The following is a 20835-nucleotide window of genomic DNA, read 5'->3' on the forward strand; positions in this document are numbered from 1 at the left end:
TACTGTATCCCACTTCTTTGCGTATTGATTCTTCCTGACTAATGTCTTGAACTTCAGCCTACTCTTCATCACTACTATATTGTGATCTGAGTCTATATCTGCTCCTGGGTACGCCTTACAATCCAGTATCTGATTTCGGAATCTCTGTCTGACCATGATGTCATATAATTGAAATCTTCCCGTATCTCCCGGCCTTTTCCAAGTATACCTCCTCCTCTTGTGATTCTTGAACAGGGTATTCGCGATTACTAGCTGAAACTTGTTACAGAACTCAATTAGTCTTTCTCCTCTTTCATTCCTTGTCCCAAGCTCATATTCTCCGGTAACCTTTTCTTCTACTCCTTCCCCTACAACTGCATTCCAGTCGCCCATGACTATTAGATTTTCGTCCCCCTTTACATACTGCATTACCCTTTCAATATCTTCATACACACTCTCTATCTGTTCATCTTCAGCTTGCGACGTCGGCATGTATACCTGAACTATCGTTGTCGGTGTTGGTCTGCTGTCGATTCTGATTAGAACAACCCGGTCACTGAACTGTTCACAGTAACACACCCTCTGCCCTACCTTCCTATTCATAACGAATCCTACACCTGTTATACCATTTTCTGCTGCTGTTGATATTACCCGATACTCATCTGACCAGAAATTCTTGTCTTCCTTCCACTTCACTTCACTGACCCCTATTATATCTAGATTGAGCCTTTGCATTTCCCTTTTCAGATTTTCTAGTTTCCCTACCACGTTCAAGCTTCTGACATTCCACGCCCCGACTCGTAGAACGTTATCCTTTCGTTGATTATTCAATCTTTTTCTCATGGTAACCTCCCCCTTGGCAGTCCCCTCCCGGAGATCCGAGTGGGGGACTATTCCGGAATCTTTTGCCAGTGGAGAGATCATCATGACACTTCTTCAATTACAGGCCACATGTCCTGTGGATACACGTTACGTGTCTTTAATGCAGTGGTTTCCATTGCCTTCTGCATCCTCATGTCGTTGATCATTGCTGATTCTTCCGCCTTTAGGGGCAATTTCCCACCCCTAGGACAAGAGAGTGCCCTGAACCTCTATCCGCTCCTCCGCCCTCTTTGACAAGGCCGTTGGCAGAATGAGGCTGACTTGTTACGCCGGAAGTCTTCGGCCGCCAATGCTGATTATTTATCAAAATTTAGGCAGTGGCGGGGGTCGAACCCGGGGCAGAAGACGTTTTGATTATGAATCAAAGACGCTACCCCTAGACCACCTAGACCACGGTACCCCAGGTCAGAAATTCTTATATGAAGCCTATAAAACAACGTTATTAAAATTCTACGTCTTTATTCTTCGTCCCTACATTTTATTTATTTCTCAACGGAGTCACTCTGGCGACGAAACACTTTCTTCCCAACGCGAGACTAGTTTGTTCACATCGCCACTTTCAACTTTGTGGACGGATCCAGAACCTTATCTGTCCTCGTACCGCTTCATCACTATCGGAGTCAAGTTCTCTAAAGTGGTCTTTAAGTTTTGGAAAGGGATGAAAATGGATGGAGGCGAGTTGGGACTGTATGGCGAATGATCGATGACAGTGGTCACAAGGAGTCGGGCTGTTGTTGCAGATGTCACAGCGCTCGTGTGTGGCCTGGCGTTGTCGTGCTGAAGCAGAGGGCGCTCCATGTGTGGACCAACTCGATTACAGCGCACTGTTTCTCACGCACCGACGTAGTTCCGTTACACACCGCCATGTTAAATGCTACAATTCGTGCCCTCTAGCTGTGGAGGGCTGTAAATGCGTAGACATGAAGAATAAAGATGTAGAATGTTGCTAACGTTTGTTTTATTGCCGGCTGCTGTGGCCGAGCTGTTCTAGGCGCTTCAGTCCGGAACCGCACTGCTGCTATGGTCACAGGTTCGAATCCTGCCTCGGGCATGGATGTGTGTGACGTCCTTAGGTTAGTTAGGTTTAAGTAGATCTAAGCTCTAGGGGACTGATGACCTCAGATGTTAAGTTTCACAGAGCTTAGGGCCATCTCAAAGAATAACAAGGCGTCCACGCGATCCCTCACGCCAGCAGCAGCGACTGCGACAGGATATTCCCAAAGTGGCCGACCACAGAGTCCAATTTTCGCACTTCCTGAAGTTTTAACGCTCTTCAGCCATCGATAACAACATTCGCTGATGCCACTGGTAGTCTCAATGAGACTGAAGGAGAGTCACAGAACGGTCACGTGCTGCTGCAAGCTGTCGCCAACGTTCCGGGCGACGAAAATGAAGCGCGAAGATCGATAGTAGACGCTGGATCAAGCGCGCCCATCACGAGAGAGGCCAGAGACACGCCGACAAGCAACGGGCCGGCAACGCCCTCTCTGCAGAATGTATTTCGGCCGCCGCCGCTGACCTGCGGGGGACTCACTAATCCAGTTGGTGTGTGTCACTTTATTCTCAGAGTGGGTTTAGTTCGTCACAGGCTACGACAGTACACAGCTATCAGATTAGTGACTATAGCGGGACTGGTTTACCTCAACCAGGATTGTACTTTACATTAGTCTGCAAGAGCACTATTACTCATGAGCTTGTACCACAACACATGGACTCTACTCAAGTTAAGTGAAATTGCCAGCTCATGTAAATAAAGAACCATTTTAATCCACATGTGCATTTTTATTGTAGAAAGAGCATTCTGGCAACCCATAACAACATCCTGTCCCTTGCTTCCTTGCGGTACAGCACTAGTGGCTGCCGCATCGCGGTCGCGAAGTGGGGTCGAGGCATTTCCAGATACGTTTTATAGTCTGACGATGATTTATGGATTTGTAGTTTTAGCTCGACGATGTCCACTATGGACAAACGCTAGTTACTGTTATTCTGAAGAAGGTTGGGTTATCCCGACTGAAACCTAGGTAAAATCTAGGTAAACGGTGCAACTGCGGCTGTTAATTATTAAAATTAAAATTAGTGGTGGTGGTGGTTAGTGTTTAACGTCCCGTCGACAACGAGGTCATTAGAGACGGAGCGCAAGCTCGGGTGAGGGAAGAATGGGGAAGGATATCGGCCGTGCCCTTTCAAAGGAACCATCCCGGCATTTGCCTGAAACGATTTAGGGAAATCACGTAAAACCTAAATCGGGATGGCTGGAGACGGGATTGAACCGCCGTCCTCCCGAATGCGAGTCCAGTGTGCTAACCACTGCGCCATTAAAATTAGTAAACAAGACAGTTGTGGGTAATTTCATTTCTGGTGTCAAGCTGTGTGCTTTCGGAGGAATTCCGCTTTAGATCTCCGTAAGCAGCCATAACCTCGAAGCTCAACTGTCGTGCGTTACACTTAACAACAGTGGCGATGGTTGTCTTTTAAACAAGCTTATTTTATTCTAGTGTGACTTCGTTACAAAGCTGACGTAGGTGATACACTTTGGAAAAGTGTTTAAATTTGTCAGTTGGAAGTAAAAAGTGGGAACTTGCACGAGACAACAAGGAAAGTGGTAACGAAGATAGAAAGGCAAGTGTAGAAAATACGACGATAGCTTCTTAGTTCTTGGTTTCACGTGCGCTCTTGTGAACAAAGAGTAACGGCAACCGTTTATTTTGTGTCTGAAAGTGCTCTCTGTGTTAAATGTGTGCTACCTAGCAAATTAACGGTCATTTAGGTTGAAAATGGCTGTGAGCACTATGGGACTTAGCATCTGAGGTCATCAGTCCCCTAGAACTTAGAACTACTTAAACCTAACTAAACTAAGGACATCACATACATCCATGCCCAAGGCAGGATTCGAACCTGCGACCGTAGTGGTCGCGCTGTTCTGGACTGAAGAGCCTAGAACAGCTCGGCCACAGCGGCCGGCCGTCATTTAGTGACGTAGTGAAGTAGTCGATCCAAGAGAATAAGGTGACACGAATTAACGCCGTCCTTAGATGGCCAAAACTAAAAGAAAAAGAGGAGGAAGAAGAAATAACAGTAATAATTTTCTAAGAAGGAGAAAATCCTGAATAAATAACTTCTTGCGTCCTACAACGTATGTTACCGAGTAGCAAAATATAAGATGGCCTATACGAGTGCAGAAGAACTAGTTCTACCTTGTGCTGTTGACTTGGTGTCCATCATGCTTGGTGAGTCCACGGCAAAACAACTTTTGCTCATTCGTTTGGGGAGGGATTTTGGTTTGTAGCTTGACGAGGACATTAATAGCAAACGAGCTCATTTAATTTGCTGTATGCGATTTGTTGGTAAAAAAAAGTAACGAAATGATGGAAGATCTTCGGTTTAGTAAGGAGATAAATGCAGGTATGACAGGTAAAGATTTTTTCGAAATAGCGGACAGCTTCACGACAGGAAATCAAATTAATAGGACTGACTCTCTTGGTGCATACACTGATCGTGCACGATTCACGTCGGGTCGTTACATTTGTCTAGAACGTATTAGCGACGAAGCTCCTGATATGATGTGGACCCACAGAGAAGAATTTGCTTCACAACACTTGAGTGTTGATCTCAATTAAGTACTGCAAACTATCATAAATGTAGTGCACTTTATTAAAACTTGCCCGCATAAAGCTGTTTTTTTTTTTTAGACAAATGCGTCCCGATAAAGAGGCTGAACATACATCTCTCCCATTTTATGGCAGTGTTCGTTGGCTTTCCAGGGGAATTGTAGTATTGTGAATTTTTGAACTTAGGCGAAAAGTCTGTTTTTAACAGGAAGAAGAAAATCATATCAGTGGTAAGTCCTTTCTAGACAGTAACATTCTACTAAAGATCGCTTATTTATGTGATATATTTGAGAAGTTAAACTCACTGACTAAGTCTCTGTAGGAACTGAAACTCACTTCATTCAGCTTATTAATGAATTTTCGGACTTCAAAAGGAAGCTTCTTTTTTGGAAGAGAAACATGAACGACGGAAGAGAAATTGACTTTTTTCCATGTTACAGCATTTTATAAACGGCAATGAAATAGGCGTTCTTGTAGGTATGTTTTCTATAATTGAGGGACATTTATCAGAACTTTACTGAAACTGCAATAGGTTTCATTGAGTTCAAAAACCCTTCAGTCATGATTCTCCTTCTGAGTACACTAAGGCAAAAGAGAAAGAGTTGATTAAACTTTCATAACATTCTTCACTAAAACTGAAGTTTTCATCAGCGACGTTGCCAACAATTTGGTATTTCGTAAGAAAGCAGTTTCAAAGCTTGAGCATGAACGTCTTTTATAACATCCTATCTTTACGAGAGTTGGTTTTCAGCAGTGGCTGTCACTGAAACCAAGTACAGACCAAGACTTTGTCTAGAGAAGGAAATGGAGGCAGCTATATTTCATTTGATGTCTAGATTTGACAAATTGTGTGACAAGAAGCAAGCTCAAATGTCGCAGTGAGGTGTGTAGTATTTTATTCGCGACGTTTTTTTTTATTAAATATCACAGTTTTAAAAGGTATCCTACAGGGGTGCCACGGAAACAACATAATTCGTCAAAGAGCTTCGAATTCAAAAACGTTGAAAACCCCTGGACTAATGAGTGCAGAACATGGATCGAGAGTAAACTGAAGGAACACGAAAGCCATGAGAAGTAACAGAAAAGAGAATAGCGAGAAAACATCAGCACAGGTGATCACAAAGTAGAGGAATTAAAGCGGTTCTGCTACTTTGAAAGCAAAATAACCCATGACGGACGCAGGAAGGCGCGCATAAAAAACTGACCAGCACAAACGAAGACGGCATTCTTGGCAAAAAGAAGTTTCCTGGTATCAAACATTTGAGGAAGGAATTTCTGAGAATGGAAGTTTGGAGCATAGAATTGTATGGTAGTGAATCATGGATCGTGGAAAATCGAACGTTTGAGATTCGGCGCTCCAGAATAATGTTGACAAATATGTGGACTGCTAAAGTAAGGAATGAGGAGGTTCTCTGAGGAATCGTCGAAGAAGGGAACATTGACAAGAAGGAAGGACAGGATGATAGGACATGTGTTAAGAGATCAGGGAATAGCTTCTGTTGTCCGAGAGGGACCTGTAGAGGGTAAAATCTGTAGAGGAGGAAACAGATTTGAATATATCCAACGAATAACTGAGAAGGTAGGGTGTAGAAAACTTCTCTCTGACAGGGACCACTTGAGTGCGACGTCGCAAAAGTTCAATGACGTTTACAGCATTCGGCGCCCCACGTACTGTCTGGCATGGAACCACAATATGGCAACAGCGGCCGGGGCTGGAGGTGTCCACTGATGAGCACAGGATGGGGCTACGGAGCGTAGTTGCACAACAGTGCTACAGTGCTAGGGATATTTGTAGAAAGCAGAGCGATGGCGACGGTGAACAAAGTAAACATACCATTATCCCTACAGCAACAGTTGCCGAAGCAGACTTTTTGTCAGAATGGAACGCAAGGAATTTCGCAGAAAGTTAAAGAAGTGGCAGGTGGAACACTAGCGTTTCTGCAAGATGAGTCAGCGGACTGTGTGGTGTCGTATACAGTCTGTAACAACACCAACGCTATACTATTGTACATGTAATAAATTTATCTTCTAATTTTCGATAAATTAGTGTAATCGATGTTCTGATTACATTTCTTTTCTTTTCATGTCATTATGTTAAAGAAACTGTAAACAATTTTCGATGTGAATATTAATGTTTATGTCAAATTGCAAGCAATATTATAACAAAATTGAAATGTAAGAAATGTTGAAACTGTTGTAAGATGTTAAAGTTGTAATTGTGCGCCTGGTCCATACGTAGGCAATGTATTAGGATATGTAGAATGCAAAACCTCGGGTGAATACCCTATCTGTAGGGGAGCGGTAAAAGGTGGATGGCAGGCGAGCGCGGGAAAATGCACACGGGCGCGGCATGGCATAACGGGCTCAGCAGTAGTAGTCGGAGTTGGGCATCGGTCTGAGAAACACGTTCTGGATCGAGGAGGCTCTCCTGGAAAACGTGATTTCGTTGAGCCTCGGATGTGCCGTTTCCGACGCCTATAGAGCATGGCAATATTCCATAGGCACTAAACGGAAAAGTATGGCGACGCTAAGAAGAAGCAAAGTGCCGATACATCAAGAGCCATTGCTGTGATTGTATGTGTGCTCTGGGCCTCGCCATCTCGCCGCCTGCCGACCGCCGCAGCGATACGAACAGGTTGAAACTTTTAGTACTGTATTCGTGTGGACCAGTGGGAATTTTGTTCCATACTGTTCAATAACAACTTAAATTTTACCAGAACCGTACTATCATTTAATTATCCTCACAACTAACCTAGGCAGGGTCCTTTCCACATGTTGTGCAATCCGAGTGTCCCGAGATGAAGATTTAAAATTTATATTAATAATAATTACCTGCAGACCTATCTATGTTAGAATGATGTTTAAAGAACTTTGTTGTTAATGAAATAATAGACGAATAATGTAGGTCTGACAAAATTGGAAGATAATGTTGAAATTGGTTTAGTAATGAAGTTTAATTAATTTGAGACAAAAATAATGGTAGTTAAATGAGCAGTAAATAAGACAAAAAGAGTAGTAACTCATATATTGGAAATCTTGAGTGCTTAATGATTTCAATAATCAAAATTTTCAATACAGTGGTCAGTTTCAGGGTCCCCCCCCACCCTTTTCTATTCATTTGAATTCTGAAGTGTACTGAACTGATTTGACCAGTAAGGTTAAAGTCAATACAAAACCAAAATTTATCAGTGTTTTACCTTTTTCAAAATTGACATTGTATGTGTGTTTCGAAAGTGCTATTTCTAGGGTAACCTATGCCCGATTTTAATCAGATCAATAGACAGTACGAAGTTTGTAGTAAACATTATAGTGTATTGTTGTGTATTTGTGGCTTGTTCATATTAGTATAGAAAGTGAAATTATTAGTTCAGTAGATTTTCTGGTTCTAAAATTTACCATATAATGCAGTGTTACTACGTGTTGTTATGCTTGAACGTACATCCACTTGTACAGGGAAGAAACTCAGTTAATGCCTAATTAGGCTGGCGACCGTATTATTAACAAATGGGTAGCATCTGCTGTGTTGTTTCTTGTCGGTCCTAACGTGTAGTTGCACTTTAGACTTGCTTGACGTATCATTGCTGTTACGGAGTGGGTGTAAGTCTGATTTTGCCTCCATTCAGGTACACGCGATCAATATCTATACAAAAATCCTTTCTCATAAGGTGAAGCCCGTCAACTTACCATAGTACAGGCTTTAAAGAGTATCGTGCGCCCGAGCGTAGTGTTACAAGTCGACTGTGCGGACAGTGTACATTAGGAGTGCAATGATGATGATTAACAAGTGAAAGTGATGTTGAAGCAGGGGTCTGCGCATGTGGTTCATCCTTGTAGGACAGCAAGCAACAAATAGCGTTTCCGGCGAAACGTAGTAAAGGACAACCGTTGTCCAAAGAGCGGGTACGTGGAAGACCATTCGCAGCATAATAAATAGAAAACAAATATGAAAGATTTCAAGGAAGTCCGCGGCAATATCACCGTTAGTTGTAATGCACACGTGCATTCCCTTCACGTGTTTATGCTAATTATTACGCACATTTATGAACCTATGCGAGGTCTTTACACGCTCGGGAATGCTCTGTAGCAGCCAGGATACATGTCCATCTGACAATTATGGGTCAGCAAGGAGCAATAACGATAACATCACAAGAGTCAATGTTGTGTAACCTTAGTACGAAGAAGATCTGACTATTCGGCAGTAGGATTTTACAGTATGAAAAAGTGTTCCGAGACAAACTTCCGTCACAATGTCCGCAAACGAGGCGGCAGATCCGCCTGGCAACAGCGATCTGAACGCCCATTGGCTGAGCGTTTTGATATCTATATGCGTAGGAGGTGAGTGGAGTGTCCCTATTGGCTGAGGGAGAAAGTTGGGGTCTCTCTCGTGCGTCGGGAAGAAGGCGCGAAGGTAGTAGGAAGGCGCCATTCAAAAGGCACGGTCGAGTAACCGGAGGCGCCTCCAAAAGGACGGTCGCGAGCAGGCAGCGCCACTGAAAGTAATAAGTGTGTTGTGAAGTGTTGAGTGTAACGGCGTAGCCAAGAGCTGCCATATTGGAAAGTCTGTGTTTTAAAGTCTTCTTCATTAAAACGATTATATTATAAAACGTTGTTAACCTTTAACAACTGCCATCCCGACACACCCCATTTCAGCAGGAGCTCAAACCTACGTTGAATCTGGCGCCCGAGCGCTACTACTGCGACGAGGGACAACCGAAGCAGCAAGTCACCAGGTTACTAATACGGAAACCAGAGAAGGAAGGCAGAGTCGCTTCCTTCTCGCTTCAATGCCTCACATAAGAAGGAGGGCATTGTGTAGTCCATAACAAAAACTACGGGTACTCAACGGAGGAAACGGCGCACTTGTTACGAAAACTGGTGTTTGCGTGTTTCAAGGACGCTCGATACAATTTACAGGATGTGCATGACAGTGGACTACTACGTTATGCACATCAAATTGGGCGCAGCATAGTTTACAGTGGTTTCAACGTAAGCAGTGGATGGTTGCGTAACTTCAAACAGAGCTACAGACTTGCAAGACGTAAGATAGCGAAATTTCAAACCAAGCGTCAGCTTGACGGTGCACAGCCAATTGGCCAGAAAATTTTGTAGATGAGATAAACAAACGTATCCCATCGTTCAGCAAGTAATTGTTTTCAACTCAGACCAATCAGGATTTGAAGAGGAAATACATGTGAAACAAACCCTGGAAATTAGATGTACCAAGAGATTTGTATCGAGATCAACTAACATCAATGCCTTAACGCATTCTTTTACAATTATGCCGACTGTTAATCTGGATGGTAAATTGGCTGGAAAGTTATTTATTCTGCTGCCGCCTACGATACGTTCTAGTTTTTTTTTTAATTTATTTTTTTAAGTCTTGTGGGACTTAACTGCTAAGGTCATCAATCCCTAAGCTTACACACTACATAACCTACATTATCCTAAGGACAAACACACAACACACACCCATGCCCGAGGGAGGACTCGAACCTCCAACGGGACCAGCCACACAGTCTACGACTGCAGCGCCCTAGACCGCTCGGCTAATCTCGCGCGGCGTTACAGCACACTATGCCTCATTTCATACCAGCTGGATCGACTAGACAAGTTCAGCCTCTTAATGTTTGTTTTTTCCGTGCCTATAAAACGTGTTGTCGCCTATCTGCAGCAATGACTTACAGGTTACAACCGAGCGAGGTGGCACAGTGGTTAGACACTGGACTCGCATTCGGGAGGACGACGGTTCAATCCCGCGTCCGGCCATCCTGATTTAGGTTTTCCGTGATTTCCCTAAATCGCTCCAGGCAAATGCCGGGATAGTTCCTTTGAAAGGGCACGGCCGACTTCCTTCCCCGTCCTTCCCTAATCCGATGAGACCGATGACCTCGCTGTCAGGTCTCCTTCCCCAAAACAACCAACCAACCAACTTACAGGGTACACAGTCTCACGATAAGCTCCAAGGCAGACAGTTTCGAATTTGGTTGCGTGCCATCGGATTCCATCATTTCCCCCACCAATATGACGCTGTATGCATTCTTTAAGAGTGGATACCCAGCTGAAGGTGCTGCACGGTTTGTAGCTCCCAAGGAGTTTGCTTTCGATTTTGGTGGTGCGAACCTTCGTGATAACTGTGGCTCACCATTTCTCATCCGTGTTCACGGAGCAAGTTAATGGTTTGTTTTGTACATTTCTTGGATATCGACGACGTCCATTTTATGAAGAGTAATACGTACATCCCACAGAAGGTTGATCTCTGCAGCTCCAGAACACTAACTTCCTGTCGCCCTCCCAATGCCCCTTTTAACCTTCATGCGCTCGCGCGGTCGGTGAAGTGACCGGTAAAGAGATTGGCAAGCTTTACCGCAAAATGTTAGAAATCACTTCCGAAAGTATAAAGCGTACAACAGCTTAACCTTGAAACCTGTAACGCAGCACACTGCTTGCCCCGGTGAAATACTTTTCCCAGAGTGGGACGGGCTGCGAGCGATGTGAAATTCTTTTTACGTGCTCTAGTATTGGTAATTCACCACGCTGATATTTGTCCCACAATTCAGTAGCAACATGATTATTTTCAAGGTCACGTCTATATATGTTTATTTTACGCTGTACTGCTTTAAAACTTCCGTTACGTCGTGGATAGAATGATAGAGTTTGTAAGATGATTATTTCAGACATCGTTGAAGCGGCTCCGAACAATTTGTAGTTTAGACTTCATATATTGATATACTGGCTCATAAATTAGTGGGCAGTTAAGTATTTTCACTTACATAGTTTTCAAGTACACAGTTAGACAAAATTTAACTGATTGTCATTAAGAGGAATACTGAACTCCGCGATCACGTCCCCGACCGCGCTCGGAGGTAGAAACTGTAAATCAAACACATATTTCAGAAACTATCCGACTTCTGTTTGAGCATTGGAATACTTGGAACTCGCTTATTTTTCGATACCATGCCTGACCTAAATAATTGATGCCGATGTTTGGTTTGTAGGACGCTCAACTGCCCGGTCATCAGCGCCCATAAAAGTCCCAATTTCTACACAGTCAAATATTTACACAATCCAATCTAGCCTCTGTCACGAATGATGATAATGATGATGCAAGACTCAGCGGAGCAGCGCCTCTGAGGAAGTCCAGCGCAGTCCTGGACGAAACGTAAGGAGCAGAAAAGTTCGTGGACCACGACCTCACATCCCGGAAAGTATATCAACAGCGACAACCAAACACCCAGTCTCGGGGCAGAGGAAATCCTCCCTCGGGCATGGCTGTGTGTTGCTCTTAGCCAAAGTTAGTTTAAGTAGTGTGTAAGTCTAGGGACCGATGACCTCAGCAGTTTGGGTCCTTAGGAATTTACACACATTTGAACAATTCCGCCTTATGAAAGACACCTGCGTAGTTTACTTTTGTTCGCCGATTCGTAAGAGATGCGCATCAATCAACAAAAGCGCAAGAAATATGCGTAATGGCTCAAATGGTTCTGAGCACTATGCGACTTAACTTCTGAGGTCATCAGTCGCCTAGAACCTAGAATTAATTAAATCTAACTAACCTAAGGACATCACACACATCCATGCCCGAGGCAGGATTCGAACCTGCGACCGTAGCGGTCGCTCGGCTCCAGACTGTAGCGCCTAGAACCGCACGGCCACTACAGCCGGCGAAATATGCGTGATACTTCGACACAAACAAAGTAAAAACACCACAACATCAAAAACTATGACAAGCTACAGACTGCGTACTACACCTACAGCTGCCTTTATCGAAATGCAATAGCTTCATGTGAGAAGAAAAATAGACAGATAAACCCATTGCAGGTAGCACAAAAGGTTCCTCTTCACACACGGAAATAAACAAGAATGGCAACATTCACAAGATAATTCCAAATTAATGATATAGAGCTAAAAATTTTAAAGCACAAACTACGAATACCGTTTCATATACAGTCGACAGTGATACAGTTTTTGATAACATTAAACAAAAAGCAACTTGGACGTGTCCCAAGGTAGTGTATGCCAGTAACATGTAAATCTGATGAAAATGTTTTGGTGAAACGTAAAATGTCCCATCCGCTAATGCAATATGCAAGTTACTACACAGAAACTGCACATTTTGCTCACAAGTGAAAGTCTGTATTTTTTATATAATACTATATTCGTACGTAATTAGGAATTTAACTTGGCGATACTGAAAATTTATCATTTGCGGCAACGGAAAAGAGTTTTTTGCAGCAATGAAAGTTAATTATAGCGTACTTGCGCAGTTGCTTGAGGAAGTATGGCAGCCTCGCGAGAGGCGTAACAAGAGACGTTTGTGGTGCTTGTGGAGCGCAGACGACGTTCTGATTCACCCGGAAAATGATGTACCGGGTTCAAGTCGGGGCTCTGAGCTGGCCAGTCCAATTCAGAAATACACTACTCGCCATTAAAATTGCTACAACGCGAAGATGACGTGATACAGACGCGAAATTTAACCGACAGGAAGAAGATGCTGCTATACGAAAATGATTAGCTTTTCAGAGCATTCACACAAGGTTGGCGCCGGTGGCGGTACCTACAACATGCTGACATGAGGAAAGTTTGCAACCGATTTCTCATACACAAACAGCAGTTGACCGGCGTTGCCTGGTGAAACGTTGTTGTGATGCCTCGTGTAAGGAGGAGAAATGCGTACCATCAAGTTTCCGACTTTGAGAAAGGTCCGATTGTAGCCTATCGCGATTGCGGTTTATCGTATCGCGACACTGCTGCTCGCGTTGGTCGAGATCCAATGACTGTTTGCATAATATGGAATCGGTGGGTTCAGGAGGGTAATACGAAACGCCGTGCTGAATCCCAACGGCCTCGTATCACTAGCAGTCGAGATGACAGGCATCTTATCCGCATGGTCGTAACGGATCGTGCAGCCACGTCTCGATGCCTGAGACAACAGATGGGGACGTTTGCAAGACAACAACCATCTGCACGAACAGTTCGACGACCTTTTCAGCAGCATGGACTATCAGCTCGGATACCGTGGCTGCGGTTACCCTTGATGCTGCATCACAGACAGGAGTGCCTGCGATGGTGTACTCAACGACGAACCTGGGTGCACGAATGGCAAAACGTCATTTTTTCGGATGAATCCAGGTTCTGTTTACAGCATCATGATGGTCGCATCCGTGTTTGGCGACATCGCGGTGAACGCACATTGGGAGCGTGTATTCGTTTTCGCCATGCCGTATCACCTGGCGTGATGGTATAGGGTGCCATTGGTTACACGTCTCCGTCACCTCTTGTTCGCATTGACGCTACTTTGAACAGTGGACGTTACATTTCAGATGTGTTACGACCCGTGGCCCTACCCTTCATTCGATCCCTGCGAAACCCTACATTTCAGCAGGATAATGCACGACCGCATGTTGCAGGTCATGTACGGGCCTTTCTTGATACAGAAAACATTCGACTGCTGCCCTGGCCAGCACATTCTCCAGATCAGTAGTGTGTATATGAACGTTCCACATCTCCTCCGAGATCACTGGGCCGATTTCAACCAAACTTTATACTTACATCTCATACTGTTCGGAAATACTCGTTGTGGCTGTGAGGACCAACTGCCAATGACAGAGATGGGAAACGGGATGAAAAAACAGTGTAGCCCACGACGCTTGAATAGCCATACTTTATTCATCCAGTATTTCAGAATGAAAGCGCTTAGTGACTTGCTACAAACTTTAAACATAATTCCAAACTTTTACTAAATGTTACCTCGCTGACAACCCCCAGAAAATGACGAAAGGAAAAGAGTTTATCGCCTTCTACGACATCGCTGATTATGCAGTACTAACATCATTCGCGACACTTTGTGCAGCCAGTATTCACAAAAACCGCTGAATGCACCTGAACGACGCACACTTTCTGGGATATGACGCCGCAAACACTGAGATGCGTGAAAAATTTCCGCACCATACATGACGTTTTGATTTATAATTTCTTTGCTACTAACTGTATTCGCGACACAATTCTCAGAAAGTATCCACGTATGAAGCTTCCTGGCAGATTAAAATTGTATGCCGGAGCGAGACTCGAACTCGGGACCTTTGAGTTGTGCTTGGGTAGCTCAGTTGGTAGAGCGCTTGCCCGAAAAGGCAAAAGGTCCCGAGTTCGAGTCTCGGTCCGGCACACAGTTTTAATCTGCCAGGAAGTTTCACAGCAGCGTACACCCCGCTGCAGAGTGAAAATTTCACTCTGGAAGTATCCACGTTAGCCGATGGATGTATTAAAAAATTTTTATCAATCTACGACACACAATTCATGAGCTATATGAATCAAATATGTTAAACATATGTGAAATATATGTGACAGTGCATGCATGGGCAAAGATGTGGATAAAAAGTTCCTCCTAAACCCGTCGATCGATGTCAGCCAAACTTGGCACACGTATTACTATCTCTAAAGAAATTGGTGTTAAGAAACATCAACCTTCTATTACGGAGGGATGGCAACGTGCAATGAGAATCTGGGGAGCAAAAGATGGGCAGAGAGAGAGGGGGAAGGAGGAGATGGATACAGATATGGCAGAGGAGGTGATGAACAGAAAATCGACAGAGAAAAGGAAGACGGGTAGATGGAGGGAGAGAGGGGTGAAGAGGAGATGAACACAGGAGGGAAAGAAGAGGAGATGGACAGAGAGAGGGGGAGGAGGAGATGGACAGAGAGAGGGGCAGGAGAATATAGGCAAAGAATAGAGAATGGAGGAGATGGACAGAGAGAAGGAGATGGAGAAAGAGGGGGACAGAGGGTGCGGAGAGAAAGGGGGAAAGGAGGAGATGGAGTAATAGAATTATAATAAATACATACTGGGGCAAAGCCAGCTACTCAGCTAGTAATAAAATAAAATTTGCCAAATCTTGATAAAGCGGATCAAATTCTAAATTATTCGTGTTTAGGGTTGTTACGAATCCTGGCTAATCCTGGTAGGGTGTACAAGGGGCGTGAACAGCGTCAGATACTACGCAATCACTGTGGAGGACAGGGAGATGCTGCGTACTTGTGTGAGACAGTGCTATCAGAACGTGACATATTTTGAAAGGGGTCTCTCTGTGGATGTCTGTTTGGTTGGCTGGTCGAACCGTAGAATGTCCATATACACGAGAGGCCATTAAAATAGCTACACCAAGCAGAAATGCAGATGATAAACGGGTATTGATTGGACAAATATAATATACTAGAACTGGCATGTGATTACATTTTCATGCAATTTGGGTGCATAGATCCTGAGAAATTAGTACGCAGAACAACCACCTCCGTAATAACGGCCTTGATACGACTGGGCATTGAGTCAAACAGAGATTGAATGGCGTGTACAGGTACAGCTGCCCACGCAGCTTCAACACGATACCACAGTTCATCAAGAGTAGTGACTGGCTTATTCTGACGAGCCAGTTGTTCGGCCACCACTGACCAGACGTTTCCAACTGGTGAAAGATCTGTATCCAGAAAGGCCCGTACAGGACATGCAACATGCGGTCATGCATTATGCTGATAAAATATACGGTTTCGCAGGGATCGAATGAAGGGTGGAAGCACGGGTCGTAACACATCTGAAATATAACATCTACTGTTCAAAGTGCCGTCAATGCGAACGAGAGTTGCCCGAGACGTGTAACCAATGGCACCCCATACCATCACGCCGGGTGATACGCCAGTATGGCGATGACGAATACACGCTTCCAGTGTGCGTTCACCGCGATGTCGTGAAACACGGATGCGACCATCATGGTGTTGTAAACAGAACCTGGATTCATCCGAAGAAATGACGTTTTGCCATTCTTGCACCCCGGTTCGTCCTTGAGTACACCGTCGCAGGCTCTTCTGTCTGTGATGCAGCGTCAAGGGTAACCGCAGCCACGGTCTCCGAGATGATAGTCCATGCTGCTGCAAACGTCTTCGAACTGTTCGTGCAGAGGGTTCTTGTCTTGGAAACGTCCCCATCTGTTGACTCAGGGATCGAGACGTGGCTGCATGATCCGTTACGGCCATGCGGATAAAATGCCTGTCATCTCGACTGCTAGTGATGCGAGGCCGTTGGAATCCAGCACGGCGTTTCGTATTACGCTCCTGAACCCACCGATTCCATATTCTGCTAATAGTAATTGGATCTCGCCAACGCGAGCAGCAATGTCGCGATACGAGAAATCACAATCGCGATAGGTTACAATCCGATCTTCATCAAAGTCGGAAACTTGATGGTACTCATTTCTGCTCCTTACACGAGGCATCATAACAACGTTTCACCAGGCAACGCCGGTCAACTGCTGTTTGTGTATGGGAAATCGGTTGGAAATATTCCTCATGTCAGCACGTTGTTGGTGCCGCCACCGGCGCGAATCCTGTGTGAATATTCTGAAAAGATAATCATTTGCATATTACAGCATCTTCTCCTGGTCGGTTAAATTTCGCAGCCATGTTCGTTGCGTAGCTATTTTAATGGCCAGTAGTGTATACGGAGCATTGAGAAGTGACACTGATCCAGTGTTGATCCTTCGTGGAAACGTGAGGGCAGAAATACACGTCGCCGAGGTGCTGGTCCACCATCTCTGACCGCCACAGGGTAGTGTCGCCGTAATGTGCACCAGTGTCAAGTAACGGACTCCCTGGAACATTCTGTGTTACTTTGCCCCATGGCTCGGAGAGTAGCTGCAGTCGGACTAGGGAATTGCGCTGGCTATGGTTAACACAACAGCTCAAAAGGCAGCGTTAGGGGTGGTGCCAACACCGTGGAACACAAACAGTTCATGAAGCTAGTCGTACTGCGTTCAGCGATTAATAGTGGTTATGCAGTACCTCAGACGAGCATCGCCATCGACTATGGCGGCGACTTGGGGAGAGGTCTCTTTCTTCCATTGTCTCGACGAGGCACGGCAGTGTTACGCCTGTAGTCATGGTGTAGTGAGGCACCAGATATGACTTAAGGTCACGGCTGCTGCTGGCCATTGGTGGAACTCTTGTCTCACAGTGGTACTTCGCAGACATTGCGCGTCCGCAAGTGTTACCTTTCACGCGACAATATTGCGGAGCCATTTTCCAAAACTACAATATTCGTTCACAGACCGCGCGTGTCTGTATGAACTGTGCGCGTGACGTGGAGGTAGTCCCGTGGCCAGCAAGATCGCAGATCTGTTCCCGTCCCGGACAAAACTTGTGAGAGACCAGCTCGGAAATCACTGCCAGTATCCAGGATAAAAGCGACCACATGTAACAGTTGTGGACCAGCTTGACTCGGGAGGCGATGCAAAGCCTTTATAACACGATTCCCAACCGAATAAAAAGCATGCATCCACACCATGGAGACCGAGCGAAGTGGCGCAGTGGTTAGACACTGGACTGGCATTCGGGAGGACGACGGTTCAATCCCGCGTCCGGCCATCCTGATTTAGGTTTTCCGTGATTTCCCTAAATCGCTCCAGCCAAATGCCGGGATGGTTTCTTTCACAGGCCCGGCCGACTTCCTTCCCCGTCTTTCCCAAACCCGGTGAGACCGATGACCTCGCTGTCTGGTCTCCTTCCCCAAACAACCCAACCCACACCATGGAGGACGGGCGTGGGGTGCAACGTCATACTGATAAACGGTCTCATACTGCCAAGTTCTTTGCAAACTTTACTCGATTTAGAGATCACTAAAGTAATATCTGATACCCTCTCAAGCCGTGAAGTTTATTTCCTTTGCTTTTTATGGTATCGATAGCTACGATGCCACAGCGTAGGTCCAAGTTCTTAGGTTGACACTACTGCACCGACGACAGTGCCCTCTAGCCGGCGCTGTGCAGCTCTACGAGCGCCGCTCCAGATTCTGCCCTTCTGATTCCGAGTAGACGACCAAGCAACTTAGCTTCTACTTCATAGGGGAATAACCATTACAGACTTTGTTACTTCAGCTACTTCAGTGATAGTTTGGCCAACTACTAGTGGCTGGTAGCGTTGATGCCTGAACGGCTTCACACCTACGTGCTCATCTGTACGCAAAATTAAGTAATAATATCAGTTGTATATGTTCATACCCCAGTTAAAGAGTGTTAACCTATACTCAGTACCGAGATTTTTACCTCACCTGCTCCTACTCGCTTCCTACATTCGACATACCCTTCAGTTTATAGGAGCAGACGCACGCGCCACGGCCGGCCGGAGTGGCCGAGCGGTTCTAGGCGCTACAGTCTGGAACCGCGCGACCACTACGGTCGCAGGTTCGAATCCTGCCTTGGGCATGGATATGTATGATGCCCTTAGGTTAGTTAGGTTTAAGTAGTTCTTAGTTCTAGAGCACTGATGACCGCAGAAGTTAAGTCCCATAACTTTTTTGTCAGGCAGAGTTTTTCGTCAGCACATGTTTGATAAAAAAGGATACGTTATAATATTCTCTTCTAATAACCCATTACTTTAAAGAACACAGCTTGTTCAACTGGTCTGGCGATCGCAATTAGAAATAACTAGCTACTAAACCAAGCATTGCGCGGTAATTGATTTCCCCAATTTTCTATTAGAAACGAATAGAGAGAAATGAACTTTGTTTGCGGTGAAGTATTGAAAAAAATTTATTTACATGTATTCTTGAAATCACCTTTGACGCACAAAGAAATACGCATAATGTACAAATGTGTAAGCACAGTATCCACATTAAGAAAAATGATCCAGGACAGTTTCTGTACGCTGGGCGCAGCTGCTTCGCGTGTCTGCAACGCAATATTGTAAACGTCTCCATGGCAACGGCTCTTCTATGACCGATAATGTTTGCTCTTCGTAGTTGAAAGCTATCAAATGCGCTGCCAAGTGTCAGGGATTTCCTTAAGCTGAGTCGACTATAAGAGTGCCTTAGCAGTAAAGAGTAGATGCTGCAGTTTTCCACGTATCTCAATGTTTATGATGTCATATCCTTTGAACTATGCATCGTACAGTGATACATTTATGTAGGCACATTCATTGCCATACGAGGATACTATCTGCCAAATACACTGACGGAAAAAAATCGCAACACGAAAGATAATTAATACAGAGTCGTGAAATTCCTGGAATGCACTTGTCTAGGTAACACGTTTAAGCGTTTAACATTGCAAGATCACATGTTAACGTAAGCGCGGGGTGAGAAGTTGCAAATATGAAATGCTGGTGCATTAATAACTGATGTACCCACCAGAAAGCTGAATGCAAGAATGCAAAGGTGCATGCAGTGTGTCGTACAGGTGCCGGCTGTCAGTTTGTGGGATGCAGTTCCATGCCACTTGCACTTGGTCGGTCAGTACAGGGACCATGCTAGAATCGTCATCCAATGATGTCCCATTTGGCTCGATTGGAGACAGATATGATGATCGAGCAGGCCAAGGTAATACGTCAACATCCTGTAGAACTTGTTGGGTTACAACAGCGGTATGTGGCCGAGCGTTATCCTGTTGGAAAACGCCCTCTGGACTGCTTTTCATGAGTGTTAGCACAACAGGTCAAATTACCAGATTGAAGAACAAAGAACAAATTTGCAGTAAGGGTTCATTAGGTAAACACGAGAGTGCTCCTGCTGTCATACGAAATCGCACGCCAGACCATAATTCGAACTACAGACCTATATCATTGACGTCGGTTTGCAGTAGGCTTTTGGAGCATATACTGTATTCAAACATTATGAATCACCTCGAAGGGAACGATCTATTGATACGCAATCAGCATGGTTTCAGAAAACATCGTTCTTGTGCAACGCAGCTAGCTCTTTATTCGCAAGAAGTAATGGCCGCTATCGACAGAGGATCTCAAGTTGATTCCGTATTTCTAGATTTCCGGAAAGCTTTTGACACCGTTCCTCACAAGCGACTTCTAATCAAGCTGCTGGCCTACGGGGTATCGTCTCAGTTGTGCGACTGGATTCGTGATTTCCTGTCAGGAAGGTTGCAGTTCGTAGTAATAGACGGCAAATCATCGAGTAAAACTGAAGTGATATCAGGTGTTCCCCAAGGAAGCGTCCTGGGACCTCTGCTGTTCCTCATCTATATAAATGACCTGGGTGACAATCTGAGCAGTTCTCTTAGGTTGTTCGCAGATGATGCTGTAGTTTACCGTCTAGTAAGGTCATCCGAAGACCAGTATCAGTTGCAAAGCGATTTAGAAAAGATTGCTGTATGGTGCGGCAGGTGGCAGTTGACGCTAAATAACGAAAAGTGTGAGGTGATCCACACGAGTTCCAAAACAAATCTGTTGGAATTCGATTACTCGATAAATAGTACAATTCTCAAGGCTGTCAATTCAACTAAGTACCTGGGTGTTAAAAATTACGAACAACTTCAGTTGGAAAGACCACATAGATTATATTGTGGGGAAGGCGAGCCAAAGGTTGCGTTTCATTGTT

General features: G+C 44.8%; 1 protein-coding gene and 1 non-coding gene across 2 annotated transcripts in view; one reads left to right on the plus strand and one right to left on the minus strand.

Annotated features, from left to right (window-relative positions):
- Window positions 1-20835, minus strand: part of LOC124550712 (Na(+)/H(+) exchange regulatory cofactor NHE-RF1-like) — a 677275-nt gene that overhangs the window by 161812 nt on the left and 494628 nt on the right. The window lies entirely within an intron of this gene.
- Window positions 14557-14631, plus strand: Trnaf-gaa. The gene has a single exon. It is a non-coding gene; the product is annotated as a tRNA-Phe (tRNA).

The sequence above is a fragment of the Schistocerca americana genome, chromosome 9, assembly GCF_021461395.2.
Source record: "Schistocerca americana isolate TAMUIC-IGC-003095 chromosome 9, iqSchAmer2.1, whole genome shotgun sequence".
In the NCBI taxonomy this organism is placed as follows: Eukaryota; Metazoa; Arthropoda; class Insecta; order Orthoptera; family Acrididae; genus Schistocerca; species Schistocerca americana.